At 47.4% G+C, this 24,742-nt stretch overlaps 1 long non-coding RNA gene across 1 annotated transcript; it reads right to left on the bottom strand.

Moving 5' to 3' along the window:
• Positions 1–20,230: 20,230 nt before the first annotated feature.
• LOC148754732 (uncharacterized) lies at positions 20,231–24,484 on the bottom strand. The gene is made up of 3 exons (XR_016019651.1): positions 24,228–24,484; positions 22,852–22,965; positions 20,231–22,765 (listed from the first exon to the last, which is right to left on the bottom strand). It is a non-coding gene; the product is annotated as an uncharacterized LOC148754732 (long non-coding RNA).
• Positions 24,485–24,742: the final 258 nt, after the last annotated feature.

The following is a 24,742-nucleotide window of genomic DNA, read 5'->3' as shown; positions in this document are numbered from 1 at the left end:
TACGTGGAAAAACAAATTGAAATCTTAAGGTTAAGGTTGGGGGGAAACTGACTGGTATACTGAGACCATATTCAGATTTCTTAGACTCCTACTTGGGATGGCTAGTGATCCGCCATTGGAAGCCTTTAGTGTCAGGAAGAGAAGAGCCGAAGTCATGACTTCACCACGGCTCTCCTCCAGAATTGCTTCCTAGGGTGAAAACACAGCACGTAAGTTGTAGTACAAAGAACAAGAAAAACCCTGAGAAAAGAGCTTATTTTATTCTTTATCATCCCTCTTAATGCGTCCCCTGGGGGATGTGTCAGTGTGCCCACTGCGAACCATCCTGTGGATGTCACCTGGGCTTCCACGCTGAACTAGTAATGTTTACATGTCCCTGTGTTGACAGCGCTAGATATTGTTCATGGAAGACTCATTTAGTAATTAAGGTAAGTGGTCCGTCGGCTTGCGTGTTTGTCTTTCTCTTTGGTATTATGGACAGCCAAGGTCACAGGTTTCAGCTGCCCGCAGTGAGACGTGATAACCAGGGTGTTCTTGCCTCAGAACGTTCTGGATGACATTCACCTTGACTCGAAGAGCACAAGGTATTTGTCGTCATTAGTTTTTTCCAATTTCTTAACCTTAGATCTTCTTAAAGACAACAGGTATTTCTCCTCTGAAAACACTATGATTTAAACACTTAAATACATAATAACGAGGTACCTAGAACCCCACAGGTTTCAATACATCGCTTCTCTATTTGAAATCACAGCTGATGTTTTCCATAATTTCGCATCTTGAGGGTAAGTCCTTTTATTAAAGTTGGGGTGGGAATTCACGTGTGCGCGTTTCAGTTTCGGCACACCATGTGTGGTAGGACTTGGGGGTCTTCAGAGCAGCGAGGGGGTGTAGACAGACGAGCCTGCCACTCACTGCCACCGGGTACCGATGTCCAGCTCAGCTGGCTTCTGAGGAAGCAGTGTTAGTCCAGGAGGCCTGTTGGTTAATAACGTGTAGTTTTAAATGTGAGGCAGGAAAGAGGGTGACCAAGCTTTTGGCGAAGGATGGAGGAAATGGGTCTAATTAGTGGAGCGTACCCTGTTCGTGGTGGAAGATACGCCAATAGGAGGCACTGTCTTGGGCACAGCTGACCGCGTGTTCTCAGACCTACAAAGATCCTTGAGGTCTTTTCAAGTTTTAACACATAGAGAGGCCATGGAGGCATTACATGCATTTTGTCTGTTTGAAAGACCACAATTTATTTGGTTAATTTTCCAATTAAATTTTGAAAATTGCTACCTTTGGGATTTTTTTGGGTTTTATTCTTGAAAGTTTTGCTCCCAGTGTTTCTCGTTAATCACTGTAATTGCCCCTGAGTTCTTTAGCTGAAGCTGCAGTGAGGAGATTCAGAGCCAAAGGAAAAACACAGTAGTGGGTCCTCGGTGGTGATAGTTCCTCACCAGGTGAGGGCGGCGGCCAGAATAGTACAGCCCAGGTGAGAGGGCTGTCCCCAGGGAGATTTGCCAAGGGAACCGCTCACGCCAGTAGGGGATGTTGAATGGGTTCAGTAGAGCCCAGGATGGTCAGTTGGTGAATCACTCGATCACTGTTGCGTGGAAATGCCTCATAGAGATGCAAGTAGTGGGGTGGGTGAAGATGGCACTTCTCAACTCCTTGGAAACTAAATGACAGTGTCAAAGGGTTATTTATTTAAAGATCTGAAGCTCAGTACAGTGAAACTGACCCCAAAGAGAAAATCCGCTTTTATGTACATCACAGACAAGCCCCGGTCTGTTGACGAGCTGACGTGATAACAGGAAGCACACCCGCCAGGTGCAGTACTTAGCTTGAGGCCCAGCTCCGCTTTCGTTGCCCAACAAATCAGTGAGCAAGATCGGAAAAAAAAGACTGGTTTTGGTGAAGACTGGATGATTTTCTCAAACTGTGAAATCAGCACTCATCAATTACAAACGTGTTTTCAACCCTGCTGCACATGAGACACACCTGTAGAATTTATAATACGGGTATACCGAGCACTCCCAGAATTTTTGATTCAGAGGTGTGAAGGGGCCTGGGCATCTGTATTTATAAAGAAGCTTTACAGGTGCTTGTGTACCTGTGACCAAGCACAGCTCAGAAGACAGGGAGGTGTATGCGGCTAGTCTGACGGAAGTGGGAACATTTCAAACTGCAGTTTTGTTGAAGTTTTTGTATAGAATTATAAATAATTCACAATTGACATTGCATTATAAAATATTATAATACAAACCTCCAAGAAAGGCAGAAATTACCAGATGTAAGTATGTAATACTTTCACAATCTGTTTCTTTTAGTCATCTTTTGAAAGTGGGTTGATGTGACATCCTGTCATCAGCGCCCAGATGTCCCGTGAGAATGGCACGTGTTAAGTTGATTTCCCAACTAGAATTCTCACGAGGTCTTTTATAAGAGGAGTGGAGGAGTTCCCGGGGGCATCAGCCTCCTGGTCTGAGTGTGAACCATGTGGGAAGGCCCCACAGGGCGGGGGCTGCAGATTCAGCTCTAGAATTGGGTTCAAATCCTTGCCGTTATCCTGTATGAGTCCTTTCCTTCTCCAAGCCTCACTTTCCTTTTTCCTTAAAGGGGGATAACTGTAGTATCCACTCTGGGATTTTATGCAGGCTTCAGTGAGATAATGGACACAATACAGGAAGTGCTCAGGAAATATAAGGACATGTAGAGCTGGTGTCCACAGCATGAATGGATCTGCTGTTTGTATATGAATGACAAACCACATGGGGAACCTAGGTGAGTACCATGAATGATTAAAGAGGATAATTTTCCAGTTTATTTCTGGAGGCTGTAATTGGATTAACATTCCATTACTGCTTGATTTTGCTACTGCACGGTACCTTCATTGATTTCAGAATTTTGAGGTGGTGTGTTTTGTAGTTTACTTTGCTTCAGTATAATGTATGATATTTAAATGTTTTATAAAGGACGATTTTTTAGTAGAGTTCTCTACATCTTCACGGAGTCTGCTTTAAGGAAAAATTATGGAAAGGGTGTATTTTCTAATGAGCGCTGTCGTGAGGCCTGGCCGTCATGTGTCCGTGCTGCCTCTTCCAACTCAGGCGTATCTGTTACGTTTTTTTTAAGCCTTCAGAGATTCGACTTAGATCAGGGAGAAAAGAGGGTAAGTAAAAATCACTTCCCAAGTTCACAAACGGTGATACTACGGGGTCAGCTTTCAGAACTTAATAAGTTGTAACCCCAATTTTAAAAGCAGTGAAGGGGCTAGCCTGCTGGGTTTTGTTTTTATTTGTATTTTATTTACTTTGTTAATATGTTAGGGGCTGTACCTCCATCAGCTTGGGGTCCCTCGGTGTCATTTCCTTTGTCTCTTCATTCCTAAGATGTCCTTCCTTACAGCAAACATAAGGACAGAAATTTCTTAGGACCACAAGTCTGTCTGTGTTGCAGTCACGTGATGGATGATACCTCACAGGAACATCTTTATGGCAGTGGCCTGTGGCTTTGGATAAAGGTGCAAACAGTGGGTCTAATGGATCTAAGTGTTCACCTGAGATAGATGAAATTCTTTGGGGAGGTAGAGTTCCCCACACTCCTAAAATTCAAACGTAGACAACCTCATCATCCAGATTGCGTGGCGTGCAGCCTCTTCCCAGCCCCTGGTTTCCCGCATCCTGTTTGCACAGCTCTGCACCCTCGTTGTACCTTTGGCACGATGGCCTGGTCAGTGGGGGCCCAGCGCTGACTGTACACCTCTGGGATCACAGTGGGTGGGGCTGGAATGAGTCTCCCAGGGTCCCGGGCTATGACTAACACCACTCGCAGACGAGTGATGCTTAGCTGTTTACAGAGTGCTTACACAGCATTCAGTTAATTCTTGCCACCACCCTCTGACTCAAGCATGACTTGCACGCAGGGCTTACTCCACATGCAGGAAGGTGGGCGCTGGGGATACCGGTTACCTCTTCCCACAGACATACTTTTCTGAAGGTGTCCCGCCCATCGAAGAATGGCAGTGACTTCTCATCTGTAATTGTCGAGAAGAATTCAAGTGAGGAGAGTGTCCCTTGAGGCCTCCCACACGGTGATTCACTAATGCAGTCTTTCTCCCCCAGCTCAGTCTGCTCGGCAGATGAGTTCTGCCTGGGTTTCACTAGAAGTGGGAGACTAGTGTGATTAGATCCAAGACAGAGCAGCAATGCTCTCCTTTACTGGTCAGATTAAAACAGTAGACTTGAAATATCTCCCCTGCCTCCTGCAGAAGACACTCCAAATCCAAGAAAGCAGTGAGTGATAGTCCTGGAAAAGGAATCTGAAAATGAAAAGACCTATCCTGAAGAAAAATAACGTTTTATTAGCAGGAGGTTTTGAGGTAGGCTGACATGAGGACCATATGAAAATAATCATGACGACTTGTCATGTGCAAGGCCCTTAACTGTGTCCTAGCGTGTCCCTGTTCTCAGGGGTGGGGCAGACATGGTGAATAACCCCAAAGAAGGCAAGTTTTTGAGTCGGGATGTAAACAGGGACCGTATTCTGGTCCAGGGGCTAGGGAGGGTTTCTCTGAGGAACTGAGGTTTATGCTGATATTTAATGGGTGAGTGGGAATCTATCCAGGTGGTGGTGGGAATGTTCTAGAATCTAGGAGAAGGAAGCAGGATGTTCAAAGCCTGCTCTAATGAGCAATGGAGTGGCTTTGCCGGTATCAGTTTGTAAGTGGATAGAGTCTATCTAGCACTATTTAGGAAGGGGAGTAGATAGATCTCAGGAATGGGTTGGATGGAGTGATGGGGTGGGGGGAGGGGGAGGAGTCAGGCTTCCTCCAGCCCCTGGGCTTGGGCATCTCGGTGGGTGGCAATGCCCTTCACTGGGATTGGGAGCACTTGAGGGAGAGCAGGTTCGCCAGATGGGTGTGTGTTCAGTCTTAGGACTTTGAGTGTTAGGGGCTTGTAGGAGCTCTAAGTGGAGAAGTCAAGTAGGGAATTTGGTATCAACAAATGGATTGAAGATGGAGAAACGGGATGGCAGTTTTTTGGTCCTTCTCAAGTAGGTACATGATGGTGAATGAGAGACACTTTACAGGGAGATGAGAGGAGAGTCCGGCACTTGAATAAGAGAAACCTGTGTATTCCGAAAACCACGCCATCGTGTCTTCCTTGACCCTTTGGATATTTTAGATCTGTCAAGGGCATAGAGGTCATCTAGTCCCTCGCCACTCAGCGGAGCCTATTAGAAATGCATAATCTCAGGCCCAGCTGAGACCTACTTAGAATCTACATTTTAGTGAGGCCCTCAGGTAATTCACATGAATGTGTAAGTGTGAGAATCACTGGCCTATACCTCACTTTACATCTGAGAAAATCTAAGAGTTTAAACAATGTGTTCAAGATGACACAGCTGACCAGTGACGGTCTCCAGCTGCTACTTCAGGCCTCTTTCCAGTACTCCAAGCTGACCTTGACTTTTTTTTGGGGGGGAAAGCATTTTAATTTTATTGGGGAATATTGGGGATCAGTATGTTTCTCCAGGGCCCATCAGCTCCAAGTTGTCCTTCAGTCTAGTTGTGGAGGGCGCAGCTCAGCTCCAAGTCCAGTCGCCGTTTTCAATCTTTAGTTGCAGGGGGCGCAACCCACCATCCCATGTGGGACTTGATCTGGCAACTTTGTTGAGAGCTCACGCTCTAACCAACTGAGCCATCCCGTTGCCCCTCCGGTAGCTCAGCAGCAGCTCGTTGTCTTCAATCTAGTTGCACAGGGTGCAGCTCACTGGCCCAGGTGGGAATCAAACCAGCAACCCTGTTGTTCAGAGCTTATGCTCCAACCAACTGAGCCATCCGGCCGCCCTGACCTTGACTTTTTGAGATCACAAACCACCATCTACAGCTGGATGATCCCTGCAGAAGCAGTTATGGGTGAGGTTAGTCTCAACGTGGACTTGGCTTGTGGGCTAGGTAAACGTTTTAAGAATGACTGCACTGTCCTACTGAACCACAGTGGTGCCTGAAAAGTTTTTATTTTGGCAGGCCTTTCACGACTTTGGAAATGTCGTACAGGTTTAGCTCCGATTTTCTTTTCATTAACTAAGTAACTAAAATAGCTTCCAGGAGGTTCTGAAGAGTCAGGACAGAATTCTGCTGTTTTGTCGTCTTATCCCTCCTCTGAATATGACTCGTTTTACCCCTTTGTCCACTTCCATTCTCCTTACATCGTTTGCGCCCCTTTTACTTTCCAGGGTCCATAATTTCTATCCCGGCTTCAGCTCTTCCCCAGTGGTGTTCCAGGAGTGTTGTGACAAAGTTGGGTAACCCTTCGGAGTGACTGCTTCTCCCATGTGGCATCTGTAGTCCCCTCTCATCTCTCCCATCTGTCCCCGAACTCCAGCGCCATATATAATTCTTCATCCAGATGAATTGTAACTTAGGGCCTTGTCGTGCAAGAGAGTCCTCGGGCCGTGCCTCGGATTAACAGATACGGAAGCTCTCGAGAACTCCAGCAAAAGTAAAAACGGGGTTGTAAATGGCAGGAAACAAGGTGATCCACTGATTATCAGGGGAGTCTTCCTTTTTGTCTCCCGGAAGCATTTCTGGTGCTTTCTCCTTGAATTTCCCCACTCGTGGCTGGCAGCAAGACCTGAGCATGGCCTTCCCACGTGGTGGGCCCTTTAGGAACAGGAGAGCTCTGGAAAAGAAGGATGACCTTGGCCTCTGCTTCCTGTCCGTTGCCATAGATTAGGTGTCGGCCAATCACAGCCATCCTCCTTTTTCGTATGGCCCACCTAGCTGAGAATGTTATCAAATGGTTGAAAAACATCCAATGAGGGGCCCGCCTGGTGGCTCAGGCGGTTGGAGCTCCGTGCTCCTAACTCTTAAAGCTGCCGGTTCGATTCCCACATGGGCCAGTGGGCTCTCAACCACAAGGTTGCCGGTTCAACTCCTCGAGTCCTGCAAGGGATGGTGGGCTCCGTCCCCTGCAACTAAGATTGAACACAGCACCTTGAGCTGAGCTGCCACTGAGCTCCAGGATGGCTCAGTTTGTTGGAATGCGTCCTCTCAACCTCAAGGTTGCTGGTTCGACTCCCGCAAGGGATGGTGGGCTGTGCCCCCTGCAACTAGAAAACGGCAACTGGAACTGGAGCTGAGCTGTGCCCTCCACAACTAAGACTGAAAGGACAACTTGAAGCTAAACGGCACCCTCCACAACTAAGATTGAAAGGACAACAACTTGACTTGGGAAAAAAAAAAGGCCTGGAAGTACACACTGTTCCCCAATAAAGTCCTGTTCCCCTTCCCCAATAAAATCTTTTTTAAAAAAATCCAATGAATAATATTTCATGCCATGAAAGTTATATGAAATTTCAATTTCAGTATCTATATACTAGAAACAAGTAATTGGAAATGGCTTTTATATGGTGTTATGCTTTAAATTTCATAAAACATTTTGAAATAGAGACAAATTTAAGAAAATATGTGTAAGACTTCACATTGAAAATGAAAATATTTTCATGAGAGAAATTAAGGAAGAACTCTAAATAAGTGGAGAAAAGGGATTAATGATATCCTTTAAGGCATAGCTGCCTTACCAAATGTTGAGGGATCCATGTGTATGGATTGAAATAGTCCCAATTGTTAAGGCATCTCTTCTCCCTTAATTGATCCGTTTATTCAATACAATCCCAATCAAAATTCCAGCAGATTTATCTGTAGCATTTGACAAGGTAATTCGAAAATTTTTATGGAAATGTCATAGCCTACCAAAACAATTTTCAAAAAAGATAAAGTTGGAGAAATTATACTTGATTTCAGGGCTTACAATGAATATATGGTAGTTGAGACTGTGTGTGGACAGAGAGGTGGACAGATAAGCATCAGCATGGAATACAGAGTCTAGAAATAGGCCAGCACTTACATGGTCAATGATTTTCAGCAAAGGTGCCATGGTAATTCAGTGGGGGAAATGGATCGTCTTTCCAACAAATGATGCTGAAACTGGGTATCAATATAGAAGAAAATGAACCTCACTCCTTACCTCACAGCATGAACAGAAATGGATCCTTGACCTGAATATAAGGACTGAAACTATAAAATTTATAGAGGAAAACATAGAAGAAAAAAACGTACAGAAAAAGAACCTTTACAACTCAGTAATAAGACAACCCAATTAAAAAGGGGGGCAAGACATTTAAACATCCACCTCCCGAGGAAACGTTAATGACCGGTAAGCTCCTGAGAAAGTGTGCAGTGTTACTATTGGTCAGTAACATGCAAATTACAACCATAATGAGATACTCCGATACCCCAGGAGAACAGCTGACATGAGAGGTCAGTAACATCAAATGGTGCTGAGGACACAGTGACCACAGCTCTCACGTGTTGTCACAGGCAGATGAAAAGGTGCCATCGCTTTGGGAAAACGTTTGACAGTTTCTTATCAAGTTAAACATTGACCTTCTCTATGATCATTCCTCTTGTATGTATTTACCCAGAGACATAAAATCATGTCCACTAAAACTGCTGTGCAAAGGTCTCTCTAATGGCTTTATTCCTGCTGGCAAAAAACGGAAAACAACCCACTTTCCATCCACAAGCGAGTGGGTGAAGAAACTGTGATGTATTCATTCAATGGAATACTACTCAGCTACAGAACAGACTCCTGACTGGAAATCGTATACATCTTAAAAGCCGTATGTTGAGTGAAACAAGCCAGACACAAACGAGCACACACTGTTCTACGTGTGAAGTTCTAGAACATGACAAGCTGCTGAGAAACCTCAACCGTGGTTTTCTGTGCGGTGGGATGAGGAACCAGAAGGGCCTGAGTAAACGTCCCCTGCCGATGGGAATGTTCTGTGTTGACGGGCGCTTGACTCACAGGTTATCCATTTGTCACAGCTCACTGGATGGTGTACTAAGATCTGTTCATCCCACCTTATATTAATTTGGCCTTAAATAAATGGTAAGGAAAAGAGCTAACATTTAAAATAAAAAGACGGGTTGAAGCTCAAATGTGTAATCCTTGGCGAGGCCACCTTCCAGACGCAAGGGCTACCCAACATGCTTTTCAAAAAGTGATACCATTGCACTACACAGTGATTGCGGGAGGAAGCAAGAGTTATGTGAGGAAAGATTAGGCTGTGAGTAGTTTCTGAGAGATTTGGGCAGGTCAGAGGTCTGCAGTGAATCACATCACATTCTCGCTGCTGACTTCAGGCATGTAATAAGGGGAAGGAGTCCTCACATTACTTGTATTTGTTACAGAATTATCTAACAACATGTAAATCTACCTAAAGCAGACCTTTTGTCACATACAGCAAGGTAGGGACAGGCAGTACTGTACCGTCCAGGCGGGTGATGGCATTGGTGCACTGTCTCCAGGGTGACTAGGGATCAGACTGGACACCGTGGGTGGGTCCTGTCCCAGCGAGGTAGGGACAGGCACCCAGAGCTTCTAGACAAAGACTGGACTCCAAGTGTTGAGAGAGTGGAGGGACCCCTGCATTCCTGCAGGGAGCCCACATTTCTGATTTCTATCAGTCACTGCTAATCTGCCATTCTGAGACATGACTAGTGCTAATTCCAGCCCTGCTGTCCCCACCCATCTAGTGCCAGTTAAGTATATGGCCATTCACCTTCCTCAGCATTTATCCTGACAGGCGTGGGAGCCTTGTCTGCAGGGAGGCTGCTCTCGTGGGTGGGGTCAAATTAGTCTGTGGCCGGAGCTAAGATTGACAGTCTCCAGGCCTAGGCTGTGCACGCAGGCGGAGCACCCACATGACGTCACAATAGGACTGAGCGAGGATACCACAGCCTGCCAGACTGCACCCTGACAGACACCCCTGAAGGAGGAACCCGAGGCTGTCACCAAAGATGGGGAGGAAAAGTATATGAAAGGGAAAACAGTGCCCTAGGAAACCAGGGTCCCGCAACCCAAGCCGGACTGGCAGTTTTCAGGGCCCTCTGGGTAGTGTTTCCTGCCTGGTATTCCAGAGAGAAAAGAGAATGGAATTAAGTTTGGTCCCCAGTAAGTCCCAGACTCACCATTTCTTCAACAAGAGTGATGCTGGGGCTCCAGCACTTTGAATCACACAGGTGGAGGTGGAGGTGGAGGGAGGACCAGAGAGGGGGCTTCTAGAGCACAGAGTAGGAAGTTTGAAGGGGAAGGCTGTGCTGTGTTCCAGGGTGTGCTATGGTTATTAGCTAATCTTTTAAATATCTCCTCTGGCTCACGCACTTTGTCATTAACCTTCCAAAGAAGCCAGGGAGATAAGCAGGATGATTTCCGTTTTACAGGTGAGGATCCCAGCGTGAACAAGTAAGTGGCCTGCCCGGGCTGACACAGCCACAGAGTGGGAGGGCCAGGCCATGTGTCCTGGGTGCCCTGCTGTCCTGTGTTCTCCCTGAGTACAAGAGGATGCTGACTTGACAATGACAAGGCCATTGATCTTGAGGGAGCTTCCCGAACTACTCCGGAGTGGAAATCTTCCAGGATTTTCCACAGGGCAATGAGGCAAGAAATTTATGGCTTGGCCTGATTAATGGGCCAGGCAGTTAAGAGTTCTTTGCCAAGCTCTGAGCATAATTTAAAGGCACCCAGGCAGGAGGGAAGGCCCCATAATTCACATCCTTAAAGGGCTCTTAGAACAAGAGACATGTTGGGTCAGTGAAAACATCTCTGCTCCTCGTGCCAAAAAGGACTGGCGTGTTTCTGGGTATTTCAAAGAACGAGGATTCTGGATGAGTACACATGGCAGCAAAAGGAAGGAAAATACTTGCAGGTCGTAAATTTCTGGCTGATGTTTCCTTTGTTGTTTTCTGACGGGCTTGGTATTTATTTAACTACGTTCCCACTCTTCATGCCTCTCCTCCCACCTTGTAAACGCCATTCTGTTAGCAGAGCCATTTTTCATCGTGTAGAATGTTGCCAGGAAGGCAGCTTACAGGATGGCAGAAATGGTGCTACAGAAAACAGAGTGGAGGAGAGTCCTGGAATGGGAGAACACGTGGATTGAGGCCAGGCCCTGTCACTGCGGGCCGTGGGATTTTAGGGGTGTCACTTAACTTTGTCTCTCTAGGCCTCTGTTTCCTCCTCTGTAAAAATAAATAGAGTTTGGATGGATTGTCCTCTCTGGTTTGAAAGTTCTGCGAATGTCTTGCAATCACGACAACAACAGTATTATCATTATTTAGCATTTGGAAGTCATGCTTCCTCTGCCAAACCCCCAGAGCATTTTATCTATGTGTTAAAAAATGACATTGATCACATTTTATCTCAAGTTCTAGTTATTTATGAGCATTTCTTTTCCCCCCCTCCCCAACTGGACTCTGAGTGTTTTTGTCAGGAAGCCTTTTTCATCCTTGTGTCCCCCACAGCCCCAGCACCGCACCTGGCACGTGGCTGTCAGCCAATCACACTCTAGTGTGAATGAAAAATGAACAATGAGTGAAGATGGCCTTTGTTCATGTATGCTTAGGTAGGATGACTCAATTTAGTTTTTCTTACTAAATGTACATTCTTTCTATTCGATATAATTTAATAAATGTGTTTCCAAATGTAGAGTTAGAAATCAATTTCATTTTTATGAGCTACTATTATTTTAGAAGAATCTTATAAAAATGTTCCCCTACAGGGTCTTTTCCATACCACACTTTACATCAAAGCAACATATTTATAAAGTTTTCTGGAAGATGCTGCTCTACAAAATTTACATCTGCTGCTGTCTTCTCCCTGACCCAGACTGATTATGTGATTATTGTTCAGCAAGAATTCCCCCTCTCACTGTGGGCACACATACCCACTGGTGTTGGGTCGACCAGCTGGGCTGGCTTTGGCCAATGGAATGTTAGTAGACATGAGGCGAGCAGAGGCCTTAAGTGCATGTATGGTTTTCCTTGCTCTCACGTTCCTGCTGTTTATCATGAAAAGAACAAGGGGGAGAGACTGGAATCCCAACTGTAACCTCAATCAGCTAAAGCACAGTCACCCTGCAACACTAATCAAAGTCCACAGTGAGATGCTGCATTTTGGGACTGTTTGTTACGCAGCAATAGTTGACCAACACTTCTGATTTCCAGTTTCATCTTTGTACATATACGTTTACTTTCCCCAACAATTCTTCATCATGTCTTTGTGCCATGCTCGGAAAACTATTTTATTTAAAAAAAATTTTCAATTACAGTTGAATATTATATTAGTTTCTGGTGTACAACACAGTGATTAGACATTTATGTAACTTATGAAATGATCACTCTGATTAGTCTAGTACCTATCTGACACCAAACATAGTGCAATATTATTGACTATGTTCTCTATGCTATACCTTCATCCCCATGACTATTTTTATAACTGGCAATTTGTACTTCTTAATTCTTTCCCCTTTTTCACCCTTCCCCCAATTTCCCCTACTGCCTGCCAACTATCAGTTTGTTCTTTGTACCTATGAGTTTGTTTCTGTTGTGTTTATTTATTTTGTTCTTTAGATTCCACATGTAAGTGAAATCATATTATATTTGTCTTTCTCTGTCTGATATATTTCACTTAGCAAAATACCCTCTAGGTCCATCCATGTTGTCACAAATGATAAGATTTCAAATTTTTTTATGGCAGAGTAATACTCCATTGTATAAATGTACCACATCTTCTTTATTCAATCGTCTATCGATGGGCATTTTGGTTGTTTCCATATCTTGGCTATTGCAAATAGTGCTGCAGTGAACATAAGGGTGCATATATCTTTTTGAATTAGTATTTGGGATTTCTTTGGATCAGTACCCAGAAATGGAATTGCTGGGTGATATGGTAGTTCTGCTTTTAACTTTTTAATGACCCTCCGTACTGTTCTTGACACCTATTTTTTGTAGTGACAGGCCTGTCAGGTAGGCGGCTTCTGGGGACACAAGTTGAGAACTGAGTTGAGTATCTCTGATTCTCTGTGGTTGTGTCCATGCAAAATTTGTTGTTTTTTATGTTTTAAAATAATTTGGAGCATGATCTCTAGAAACTTTACATGACTCACTAATGTTTCTTTAAAATTTAACACATATATCATGTATCACATTTTATGGAATCAGAAGTTCCAGATCGCTCTTTCTTATTGAATCAGTGAGTGAAATAAACACTTTTCATAGGATTTTGAAAATGATAAAACGTGACTTAAAATAAGGGCATTATTATTAGGTTGGCGCAAAAGTAATTGCAGTTTAGCGGGTTAAAAATAATGGCAAACACTGTCAACCTAATATTATTATTGAAATGAAATGAAATGAAGTTCACATAACATGAAATCCACCATGTTAAAGAAGGCAGCAGTCTCCATCTACTCTAGTAAATGGCCAGGGACTTCTGTGATCTTAAATGTCATAGTAACCCTAATTCGGGATACACAGAGTCAGCGAGGGAAGGAAAAGGGACAAAGGGCCAAGAGTGACAGAAGGAGAGACTGAGAAGAGCGGACGGGAAAATGACAGAAGCTCCCACATGAGCGCTCGCTGGCTGCCTTGGCTCAGGGCCCTGTGGCCTGCTGGCCAGGGGCGGTTCTAACCAGCACTGTTCTGTGTGTTGGGGGTGGGCGTGGGGCACTCATGCTGCCCAGTGTCCGTCAGCTATAGCATGGATCAGTTTCCAATTGCAGATAGTCCTGGAACTAGTGGAGGAAAAATGGAATGAATGAACAATGAGGGGTTATTTGTTCATTTCTGCTCTTTGCCCCTTTGCATCTTAACGTAGGAGATTAAGACTTTGAAAGTCCTTGACTTTGACCCAAGTATAAAACTTCTTATCTCTTTGCTCAGGCCTGGGACATTTTCCTAACTTATGAGATTTGAGTCCAGTGGACTACAGTGTGTATAATCGTCCTCTCAAATCTCCTACCAGGCTTGCTGCAGACTGTATCCCTGCTAAAGCATGTAAGTATGACTCTATGGCACTGGTCTGGGGACTCCTGGGGGGTCCCTGAGACATTGCAGAAGGTCTGCAAGGTCAAAACTATTTTTCATGATAATTCTACCACGTTATTAGCTTTTGTTTGCTCTTGTGAGTGTAGCGTGGCTTTTCCAGAGGCTACGTGATGTGTGATGTTTTGACAGGTTGATTGCAGAGGCAGACATGAGACTCCAGCTGGCTTCTATTCAGCCACAATAGAAGGAATCAAGAGATTTAAAAAAAAACAACTTTTTTTTAATTTTATATTGGGGAATATTGGGGGACAGTGTGTTTCTCCAGGGCCCATCAGCTCCAAGTTGTTGTCCTTCAATCTAGTTGAGGAGGGTGCAGCTCAGCTCCAAGTCCAGTCGCCGTTTTCAATCTTTAGTTTGTTAAGAGCTCGTGTTCTAACCAACTAAGCCATCCAGCTGCCCCTAAAAAATGTTAAGATAATACCTGTCCTGCAATTTTTTCTTTTGGAAAATATAGTTATTTTTTCATAAAAATACGTTATTTACATTAATGTGTAATGCATTTAATATTTTTTAAATGTTTCAGTTTTAATGTGGAAAATATTGACAGCTGTCCCCCACAGAAACCAAAGCTTTTGGGGGTCCTTACAGGGGTGCTAAGACCAAAAAGCTATGGACGGCTGCCCTAGGCTCACTGTTTCTGCACTTCCCCACCTCATGCCTGTGCTCAGTGCTATGGAAATAAAGAGAGAAGATTGCAGAAGGGGCCCGGGACGGGGTTCGTCTCTGCTCTGGGCGACAGGCTGAATGGGTCTGCGCTGTGGGCATTAAGCCTTTCCAGTGCTGTGCCTTGCACACCCCCTGTCCAAACTCTCTTCCCAGGTCCTTCCAGGCCACTGTCCCCAGCAGCCCCCGGAACCCCTTGGGAGGTGGCATTTGCATGGAGAGACTGAACATTCGAAGGGACAATGGAGAGATGACTCATGTAAATAGAACTGTGACCCACAGCCTCTGCAGCAACTGGCCGCAAACAGCCACGACTTGATCACTGACTGCCAGCCCCCCTAAATTTTGCCCCTACTTTCAACTTGGGACCAAGCAGAGGAAGCTAGATATGCATTCGTAGCCAGTCACACTTCTAGTGCAGACGAGGCCCCACCTCTGGTGAGCTGCCTCCACGTCCCCCGTCCCCTGTACCAACAGCCTCTGGTCAGGCCCACCTTGCATCCCCACCCTGCCTTTCAGTCTTTACTGGATGCAAGTGTCGTGGGCTGAGTTGAATGCCCGGAAATTCGTGTGATGAAGTCCTAATCCCCGGGACCTCAGAATGTGACCGTGTTTGGAGATGGGGTCTTTATAGATCTCCTTAGGTAAGATGAGGCCACACCAGGTTGGGTGGGCCCTGATCTAATATGACCGGTGTGCACATCAAAGGGGAAGCTTGGACACAGACCTGCACCCAGGCACTGGCCACGTGACAAGAAAGCGGTGATCGGGATGGACTTGCAAGTCAAAGGAAGGCCAGAGCTTGCCAGCAAAGCCCCAGAAACCAGGGGAGAGGCCTGGAACAGACAGGTGCTCCCTCGCCATCAGAGAGAACATTGCCGATCCCATGCTCTCAGCCTCTGGCCTCCACGACAGTGAGAATACATTTCTGCTCTTCAGGCACTCGTTTTGTGGCACTCCGTTACCGCAGCCATAGCAAACGAAGACAGCAGGTGACGGTGGCTGAGTCCCTGGCTATACCAAGCTCTGAATCTATGACAGCCATTGTTGTGCTCGTGGTCTCCATCTATTTCTAGAGCCCCCCACCGCCCACCCCCTGCAGGCCTTCAGAGGGAGTCAGCAGGACCCAGGCAGCCACGCTTTTGGTCAGGAGCCGCTTGTCAGGCAGAGGGTATTTGTCCTTGACACAGAGCCCGTGGCATATCCTGACACAGTCCGGTAGGCTCTGGACTGACCATCAGGTCGCCTCCGTACTACTCTGCCATCACCTCTGTGCTGCGATACCCAGTGTGGGGCCTGGGCCTGGGCCTGGCTCAGGGAGGTGGTGGGCAGACCCAGCCGGCTTCCCTGGGCCCCTGGCCCCCCAGACTCCGGCACTCACAAGGTGGTGGTAGCCCTGGGAGTCTGCTGCTGTTTCATTCCTATTGTGTGAAGTGTTGGGGCTCTTTCAAAGGTAACCTATCTGTCCTTCCATCCATGAGCATGGGAGCAAGCACCTCTCTCCTCGCTCGGCCGGCAGACGCTGACTGGAAACAAGTTATTTTGAGATCAGCACAGGCTGCACAGATAACAGTCATAGTATTTTATTGCTGAAATAGTGTGAGAAATGTTGGGGAGGGGGACGAAGAATGTAGATGAGTTTAAAAATAGAAGGCTGTAATTAGCCACGGATGGGTTTGTTCTAGAAGGCATCAATTACTGCGGCAACCAGCCATCCACACCTTCCAGGACAGTCTCCATTCCGTGGAATATGATTCTTTTCGATAAAAGTGATCTGTCTGCTAAATGTTTCTGTGCAAGTTAATGTTATGGGGTTACACGACGTTACATGTAAATTCATCCACAAATCCAAGCAAATGCTTTGGCATGTCATGATTCACATTCTTTCTTTTTAATGGTCCTTTGCTGTAGCTTAAGAATGCATTATGAAGATAAGAGTTTAGGAGGGCATGGGTCAAGTGGGGCTGCTGAAAGAGTGAGGGGAGTTTTAAACTTCTTGGTTGGAGAGCTGGACATTTCTAATTGGACCAAGGGGACGGTTCTCATGTTTTTGCTGTATTCGGTATGTCTTGTCTCTCGGAATACCAGATTGGCCCTGGGGAGCACACGTGTGAGCTGCTCTGTGCATGGATTATGTTAGCATGTATGTCATGCTTACCCACGAAGCGATGGGTGCGCGATGAATGGCAGTCGTGTGAACACGTCTCTGCAGAGTGCAGAGCCCAGGGGCCAGAGAGACCAGAGCGCCGAGGGGTGAGACCAGTACAAATGGGGTTGCTCTGTGGCCTGTGGATAAGAAACCATCTTTCCTGCCTCGGTTCTCAGAACAGCCATGGTGTGTCGGCTGATACATGGATGGGTGCGCAGGCCAGCAGGAGTCCAAGAGGTGAGGACACTGGGGTGGGGGTGGGGGGCACCCCTCACCACGGTGGGCGGTCATCTTAGCACCAGAAACCTGCACTTTGGAAACTTGCATGTTCATTGCTGTTTGTATTTTCAATAAGGATTCCCCTTAGTTTTCTGCGGCGTTAGTTTAACATTCCTTTGCAAATACCAGCTAATTTTGGTTATGCTCAGGGGTTAAGGAGAAAGAGACTTTGATCTAGGATTGGAATTTTGATGGGCATAATGGGAATCAGAGGGAAAACAATTCGGAGGAAAAGTGAATCTGGGAGGGAAGAGCCCAGGAACCTTGGAGATGAGTTGAAGAATGCACCCGCGCCACCAGCATCTCCTCTAGACGTCTGCTTAAACTTCAGAGGGTTTTAAAAGGAAGCTGTTTCGTGTTCTTTGCAGCTGTCTGCCTGCTGCTCTAGGAGGTGGCGTCTCAAAACACTTTCCTGCCTTCAGCACTATCTTCTGGTTGTAAAACAGTTTCTCAGGATGTGCTTTGTGGACCACCAACATCCGAAGCTCCTGGGTCCTGTAAATTATAGAACTCAGCTTCCTCTTCAGACCGACTGTCTGATTCTGAATCTCTGGGTCTCAGGTCAACACATACCTAATTGATTTTGAAGCACACTGGAGTGTAGGAAGCACTGCTGCAAAATCTCAGAAAGCAGAGCTGAACTCTGAACTGTCTTACCTCTGCAGTCCCTAAAAGGGGAGGGTTATGTCAGCCCTCCGAGGACACATGTCTGAATTCCTTCCCTTGAGTGGCGTGGACATGTGCGTGCCTTTATAAAGCTAATGTCCAGCCAGAAGATAACCACAGGTGGACATGCTCTCAGTGGGACCCAAAAGACATGCACTGTTTCCAAAGATAGCAGCTCCAAGCCTGTCTGCTGACTGTCTGTGTGTCAGTGCATTATATAGGGAGCAGAGGCTGCACGAAGGATTTGCTGGAGAACAGCGCGTTCACAGAGCTCCCTAACGTGCCATGTTCTCAGCGCCACAACATGTAAGGTCACCATGTGTTTGCGTCTCTTTGGAGATCGCCCAGCCCAGTGTGCTGAACAGCTGATAAATGCTTGTAGCAAGCATAGCTGGGCCGCTGAGTCATAACTTCTGCAACTGGGAGCAAACATCTGGAATGGTTTCCTGTGGCAACAGGACTGTTGTCAGTATTATTGACAGATGTAAAGGATAAACCACCTCGTTTGGTTCTGGTGGAGTTACAAAAGCGGTGCTAAGACAGGTAAGTTGAGGGCAGTCAAATGTCATCCCAGTCATTTCCTGCTTTCTTCATTGGAAACAGCTCACTCTGCTTGCTTTTCCTCAACGCCCACATCACCGTCTGGCAGAAACACGTATGCATCACCAGCCCCGTCCTGGAACGTGAGCCCTGAGGGAGGGCTCGCAGGATCCCAGTGCCCAGAGCACTGCTGGCACATGGAAAGTGCTTGACGAGTGTTTGTTGAATGAGTTGGTGGTAGACCAGATGTCTCAGAAGAAGAGCCGCAGGCTCCTTGTCACCCCTCTAAGTGGGACCTGCTCCCCAGAGCAGGAAATCTCCAAGTTCATGCTCTGAATGAGTCTGTATATCTGAGTACCTGGCTCACCTAGGGAGATACAACAGGCGTGTAAATCTGCAGTTGTGGATAGTATACCTCTACCCTCGTCACTGGGGTGAACCCCATCCATGGGGTCTTCACAGTGTCCTGCAGCACCCACGCTTCTCACTTCCCTCCCAAGGCTTTTGCCCTCTCATACCTCCCACTCACCAAAAGTCCTCCAATTCTTCATGGCCAGCTCGACCCCAGCCACCCAGGAAGCACAATTCCTTCTGCCGACTCCTGGTTCCCATTGGCCTTGGGACCCGTGCCACGCAAGGCAGCTCTGCCAGGCTCTGGGGCTTGTGAAAGGGAGCCAAATAGGGTTGGTCAACCCCTGAGTGCGGGGCCCAGGCATCTTTTAAAATTTCTCCTAACACCTTGTATATGTGGAGCACACAGAAGGTGTACATGGAAATCCTGCCTTTAAATCCAGGATTTAATTGGTCAGGCACCATCCCTATAGGTACCAGTCAGTCTTCTCACATATGCCTCTCTTTACTAGTACGTGAGGGATCTCGTTGAATTTTTAAATTATGTTATCTACAGTAACAGATGCACATAGTTGAAGAATTATATAAAACGAAAAGGCACAGATTGGTGAGAAATTGTCCCTCTCTCCATTCCTCTCACAGTTGTGCTTCTCAGAAAATCCTTTTAGCTGTTCCTTCTGTTCCTTACCTCCTGTGTCAATTTCCTGCGGCTGTTTTAAAAATTACCACTAAAGAGGCTTCAAACAACACGGATTTACTATTTTATAGTCCTGGAGGTCAGGAGTCCAGAAAGGGCCTCATTGGACTAACATCGAGGTGCTGACAGGGCTGCGTTCTTTCCGGAGGCTCCAGGGAGAATCAGTTTCCGGGCCGTTTCCAGCTTCTAGAGGCCGCCTGCCTGCCTTGGCTCATGGCCCTTCCTCCCCCTTAACGGCCAGCGATGACGTTACTGAACTCTGCGTCCATGGCCTCGTCTCCCTCTCTGACCCTCCTGCCTCCCTCTTCCATCTTTTGAGGACCCTTATGATTACATTGGGCCCCCTGGATGAGCCAGGATCAGCTCCTACCTCCAGGTCCTTAACTTCCTCATATCTGCAAAGTCCCTTTTGTCATGTAAGGTGACTTATTCACAAGTTCCAGGGATTGGGACTTGACATCTTTGGGAACCATTATTCGGCTGCCCACACCTCCACATGAGCTTATACTGTTATTTCCTGATACACCTATCTTTTCCATATTATCTTGACTATACATTATATTGATTTTATAAATTATGTGGCTTTTCTATTTCAAGAAATGAGGATTTCACTCTTACCCTGCCCCTTTCCCTTATATACCCCAGCATGTTGTTAACTCTTAAACTGTTCCCTACAGAGCCGACTCACGTGCTGCGATTTCATGTCCTTTCTTTAGCGCATCTGCTGTCCTTGGACTTCCAGTTGCCTTTATGTCTGTCCTGCAATCTAGTTTGATCATATCCCGTGTTTCTCCTGGAGTCCTCCCCCCGAGATCCCTCTGACCTTAGACCTGATAGGGCCAGGCTGTCTTCCGGCACCTCACAGCTTGGTGGTTGGGTTTCATGGACGAGGAGAGAGAGAGAGAGAGAGAGAGAGAGAGAGAGAGAGAGAGAGATCCCCCAACTCCCATTGTCATTTCATATAACCGTATCTTTTTTCTTTGCTTATTGTTAGAAAAATCGCTTTTAAAACAATCTTTTTCCTTCAAAGGCTACATCCAGAAACAGTTGCACTTCCTGAAAGTTCTTTAGTAATGTGTTTTAGCTGTCTGAAACATTATCAGGAGTTTTTGACAGATTCTTGTGGAATGAGAAGCCTGATGTTAGGACAATGGCCATACAAACTGTGACAGTTCCTTGTCACTCTCCCTGGCTTGTTACTCTTGTTTCAAAAACCACTCTTTTATTTTATTTTATTTTTAAAGAATTTATTGGGGAAGGGGAACAGGACTTTATTGGGGAACAGTGCGTACTTCCAGGCCTTTTTTTCCAAGTCAAGTTGTCCTTTCAATCTTAGTTGTGGAGGGCGCAGCCCAGCTCCAGGTCCAGTTGCTGTTACTAGTTGCAGGGGGCACAGCCCACCATTCCATGCGGGAGTCGAAACCAGCAACCTTGTGGTTGAGAGGACGCGCTCCAACCAACTGAGCCATCCAGGATTTCAGCGGTAGCTCAGCTCAAGGTGCCGTGTTCAATTTTAGTTGCAGGGGGCGGAGCCCACCATCCCTTGCGGGAGTCGAGGAGTTCAACTGGCAACCTTGTGGTTGAGAGCCCACTGGCCCATGTGGGAATCGAACCGGCAGCCTTCAGAGTTAGGAGCATGGAGCTCTAATCGCCTGAGCCACCGGGCCAGCCCCCCAAAAACCACTCTTTTGAAAAGTAATTTTAGGCAACCTAATTACAATACAATAGATAACATTTGAACCAGTCAACTCAAAAAAAATAAAGGAAGCCTAATAAATTATGTGTAGATTTCAAGGTACTTACAATATTAAAAGCATCATGTGACAGCAAGCAGGGTCGCCTACCAGCCAGCGTGCCCGCGGTCCATCTGTGATGCTGTGTTGTGAGTGCTTGAGATCACCAAAGGCCGCTTCGAGCCCTACTGCAGCTCAGCCGTCTGTGAGACCTCACTGGCTCTCATCTCAGCTCCTGGTCACAGATGAGCATTGGATGCTTGGGGAGCCTCAGCTGATCAGTGGTCTGTCTGTGTGACCCTCTGCTATGGAGGCATCCCAGTGTGCTTTGCACTCGAGGCCACGCCATAGGGCAGGCATGTCATGCACTGAGCAAATTCAGGGGCACCGTTCTTATTAGGGCTGTTCTAGGTCAATTTCCTGGCAGACAGAAGAAAGGGTGCCTTTTCCTACACACAGAGGTGCATGCTGCCTGAGAGGAGAAAGCATTGTGACTGGAACCAATTAATTGGGGAACATACAACTGCCTCTTCTGCATGACTACCCTGTGTGTACTAGTCAGCCTGGGCTGCCATATGAACTACCACAGACTGGGGGGCGTGAACAACAGAAATGTGTTTTCTCACTGTCCTGGAGGCTGGAAGTCTGGGATCAAGGAGTCAGCAGGGTTAGTTTCTTCTGAGGCCTCTCTCTGTGGTGTGGAGACTGGTGTCCTTCTCTGGATGCTCACGTGGTCACCTGCTGGCGTGTCTGTGTCCCAGTGTCTTCTGACAAGGACACCACGCCTATTGGATTAGGGCCCACCCTAATGACCTCATTTAACTTTCATGACATCTTTGAAGAACCCCATCTCCAAATAGGGTCACATTCTGAGGTACTAGGGGTGAGGACTGCATATGAAGTTTTTGGAGGATGCAGTTTTCAGTCCATAACACTATGCCTCAGAGTCCTGATCGCTAACCTGGATGTTACAATAACCTTCTTAGAAGAAATTATGTGAAAGTACTTAGTAGACTGACGAGTGATGTAGTATGTTGCTACTTCCTTCGTCCTAATGGCTTGTGCCTGGATCCCTGACATGATTGCTTAGATCGGGCGGAAATACCACTCAGAGTCAGTTCCCTAGAAGGTGGGGAGAGCCAATGAGGGGTGGTGGGGCTGGGTCACTAGATGGTGGCCTGCTCGCTTTGCATTAAGGACCCGTCTCCCCTGTGACCCCAGCTGTATGTGCTGATGCTACTCAGTGGGGGTTTAGTGGGTACGTCCTCTGTGCCATGCCTCTGTGGTGCGGAGGAGGAGGGATGGCCCATAACAAGATGTAAAAGGCCCTGAGTGTTCTGCGTTCTGGGTGCATCGGCCCTCCATGTAGTTGGAAGTGACCACGGCGTCTTTATTGGGGGACCAACAAGGTTACTGGCTCTCAGGAGAGGAGGACTTGCTCTGTCTTCACTGAATCACGTCAGGTTGAGTCTGAGCAGACGTTAACACTGCTACTCCCTGAACATTTGCTGCTGCTGCTGGTGGTGGTGGGGCACTGAAGATGCATTTAATTTCCTTTGGACCATGGGCTTCATTTTGATGATAATGTTTCTCAAAATTTATGGAGGTGCTGTTGCTCTCTAAATATACCCTTTATTTCTAGAAAGGTGAGGCAGGAGAGTTCAAATCCTCAGATGCTCAATGACCAGCGCCCCTTCTGCAATGTCCACACTTCCAACCTGGGGCTTTGCTTTGAAATCAGCAGGAATCTGAGCAGATGAAGAGAGATGAGTCAAGAGCATGTTCAAACAGTAAGTTTTCCCATATTAGTAATGATGTTTAATGCATGTGTCACCTTGGGCTTCTTGGTCTCTTCTTTGGAGCCATACACAGTGGATCTACTGACTTCTTTTCCTTGAACTTCATGGCTCCTTCTCATTTCTTTCTGAATATGGCTTTGATCTGCTTCCTGGAATGCGAAACAAATGGTTCAGAGGAATCCTGGGAAAGGCCTGATTTTGAAATCTTACTCTCTGACCACATGGCTGCTCAGAGGGAAGTCTGGCCCATAGAGAGCCTTGGGATTCTGTTTATAAATGACTGGAACGTGGCCAGAAGTGGCTGTGAGTATTCAGTGGGTTCATGTGGTCTCGGAACCTCCCACGGGGCAGAAAAGCACCCTTCTCAGGTCTTGTAATTTCCTGAGTGATTTGTACCAAGTGGAGCGATCCCTCCTAGAGTCTCTCCAGAGTCCCTCCTGGAAGGGGAGCCCCTGCCGCCTTGTTTGTGTCCTGTTCTGTCGCCTTAGGAACCCAGCACTTTAGTTTTCCTCACGTCCTATCAACCTGAGGGAGCCCCCTTTTCACTACTGCCGGCTCCGTGGTTAGGAAGTGACCCCCTTGAGAGCCAGAACATTCTCATCACAGCTGGAGCAAGGCACCAGGGCTGTAAGGCCGGGTCCAGGGGCCGCACCAAGGCCAGAGGCATGTGAGGGGCTTTCCTGCGTACTGGTGACAGCCTGTCCTCTCTGAGAACACAGGGTGGGTCCTACAACTGGCCCCCGAGGGACAGGGGATCAAGTGTGCAGCCCATCCCAACAAGCGCACAGGGGCATAGAGTAAAGCCTTTCCCCTCAGACCTCAAGAGTGGGCCTGTGGCTGGCTGGTCCCTCAGAAGCAGCGCGTGTTCTGACTGGAGATGTCAGGTGGCTGAGATGCAAAGCGTGGCACTGTGCCACCTTGGGCAAGTTCCTCAAACCCATCTGTGCCTGTTTCCTCATCTCTAAAATGGGGATAATGAAGCCAGCCCTGCAGGGTGGTTATTGGGTGGGTCAGGCGGTTGGGGAGAAGCTGGAGCCTTCGTGGGATATGCAAACACGCGCTCTTATCATCGTATCTTTCGATTGAGGTCGACACTGCATTTCCTGCTGGAACGTTCTCTCGTCCACGGTTTTCAGTGGACGGAGTGAATGGGGACAAAAAATGTTGAAAGCTGGACAATCACGGGATACAAAGCCCCCACTGACGCTTGTTAACCTAGCCAGGGAAGTGCACGTCCAGGGTCCGGGTGTCCCAGGGGCGGGCTGAATGGGAGAAGATGAAACGGGCGGCGTGCAGCCCTGCGCAGCGGGCTGTCCTGGCGAGGAGGGGGCGAGCCGCCTGCAGAATCCTCCCACACCCTCGCCCTTGCTCCAGCGGGCGCCTCCTGCGTTTTGGGTTGGATCCAGCATACTTTGCAGCCTCTTTTCCAGGGCGCGGCTCCGGGCGAGGTCGGACCGAAGAGGAGACAGGCTGTTTGGGCTACTCTCGCGATAACACCTTCGCTGGCGGTGCTGGTTCTCTTTCGCAACGTTGGGCGGAGCTGCGAGGCGAAGGCGGAAAAACCTGTCCGCGGCCGGGGCCACGTGACCAAGCGTCCCAGCTCTGATTGGCTGGCCCTTCTGGACCACACCCCGAGGGCCGGGCCCTAAGCTCCAGGGCCGCGCTGCTGGCGAGGTAGACGTGTCCTCAAACGCCCTTGGGTGGGGCCGTCTTGAGCAGCTTGCCATCTAGGTCACCGTCGCGATCTGTGCTGCTGCGTCTCAGGTGGCTAGACACCTTAGATGTGCTGAGCTTCGTGTTTTGCAGGACTCTGTCCTTTGGTCCCTAGCAACGTGCAGGGCAACTTTCCGGAATGGGACTTTCCAGAGAATGTTCCAGGGCTCAGCGGTACCCTAGGCCTCGAGGGAGGGTCACATCCTCTCTGTG

Source organism: Rhinolophus sinicus, chromosome 17 (genome assembly GCF_057876585.1).
Source record: "Rhinolophus sinicus isolate RSI-liver-muscle chromosome 17, RSI-T2T, whole genome shotgun sequence".
NCBI lineage: Eukaryota > Metazoa > Chordata > Mammalia > Chiroptera > Rhinolophidae > Rhinolophus > Rhinolophus sinicus.
Note: the sequence above shows the minus strand (reverse complement) of the source record. Positions and strands in the feature narration are given on the sequence as shown.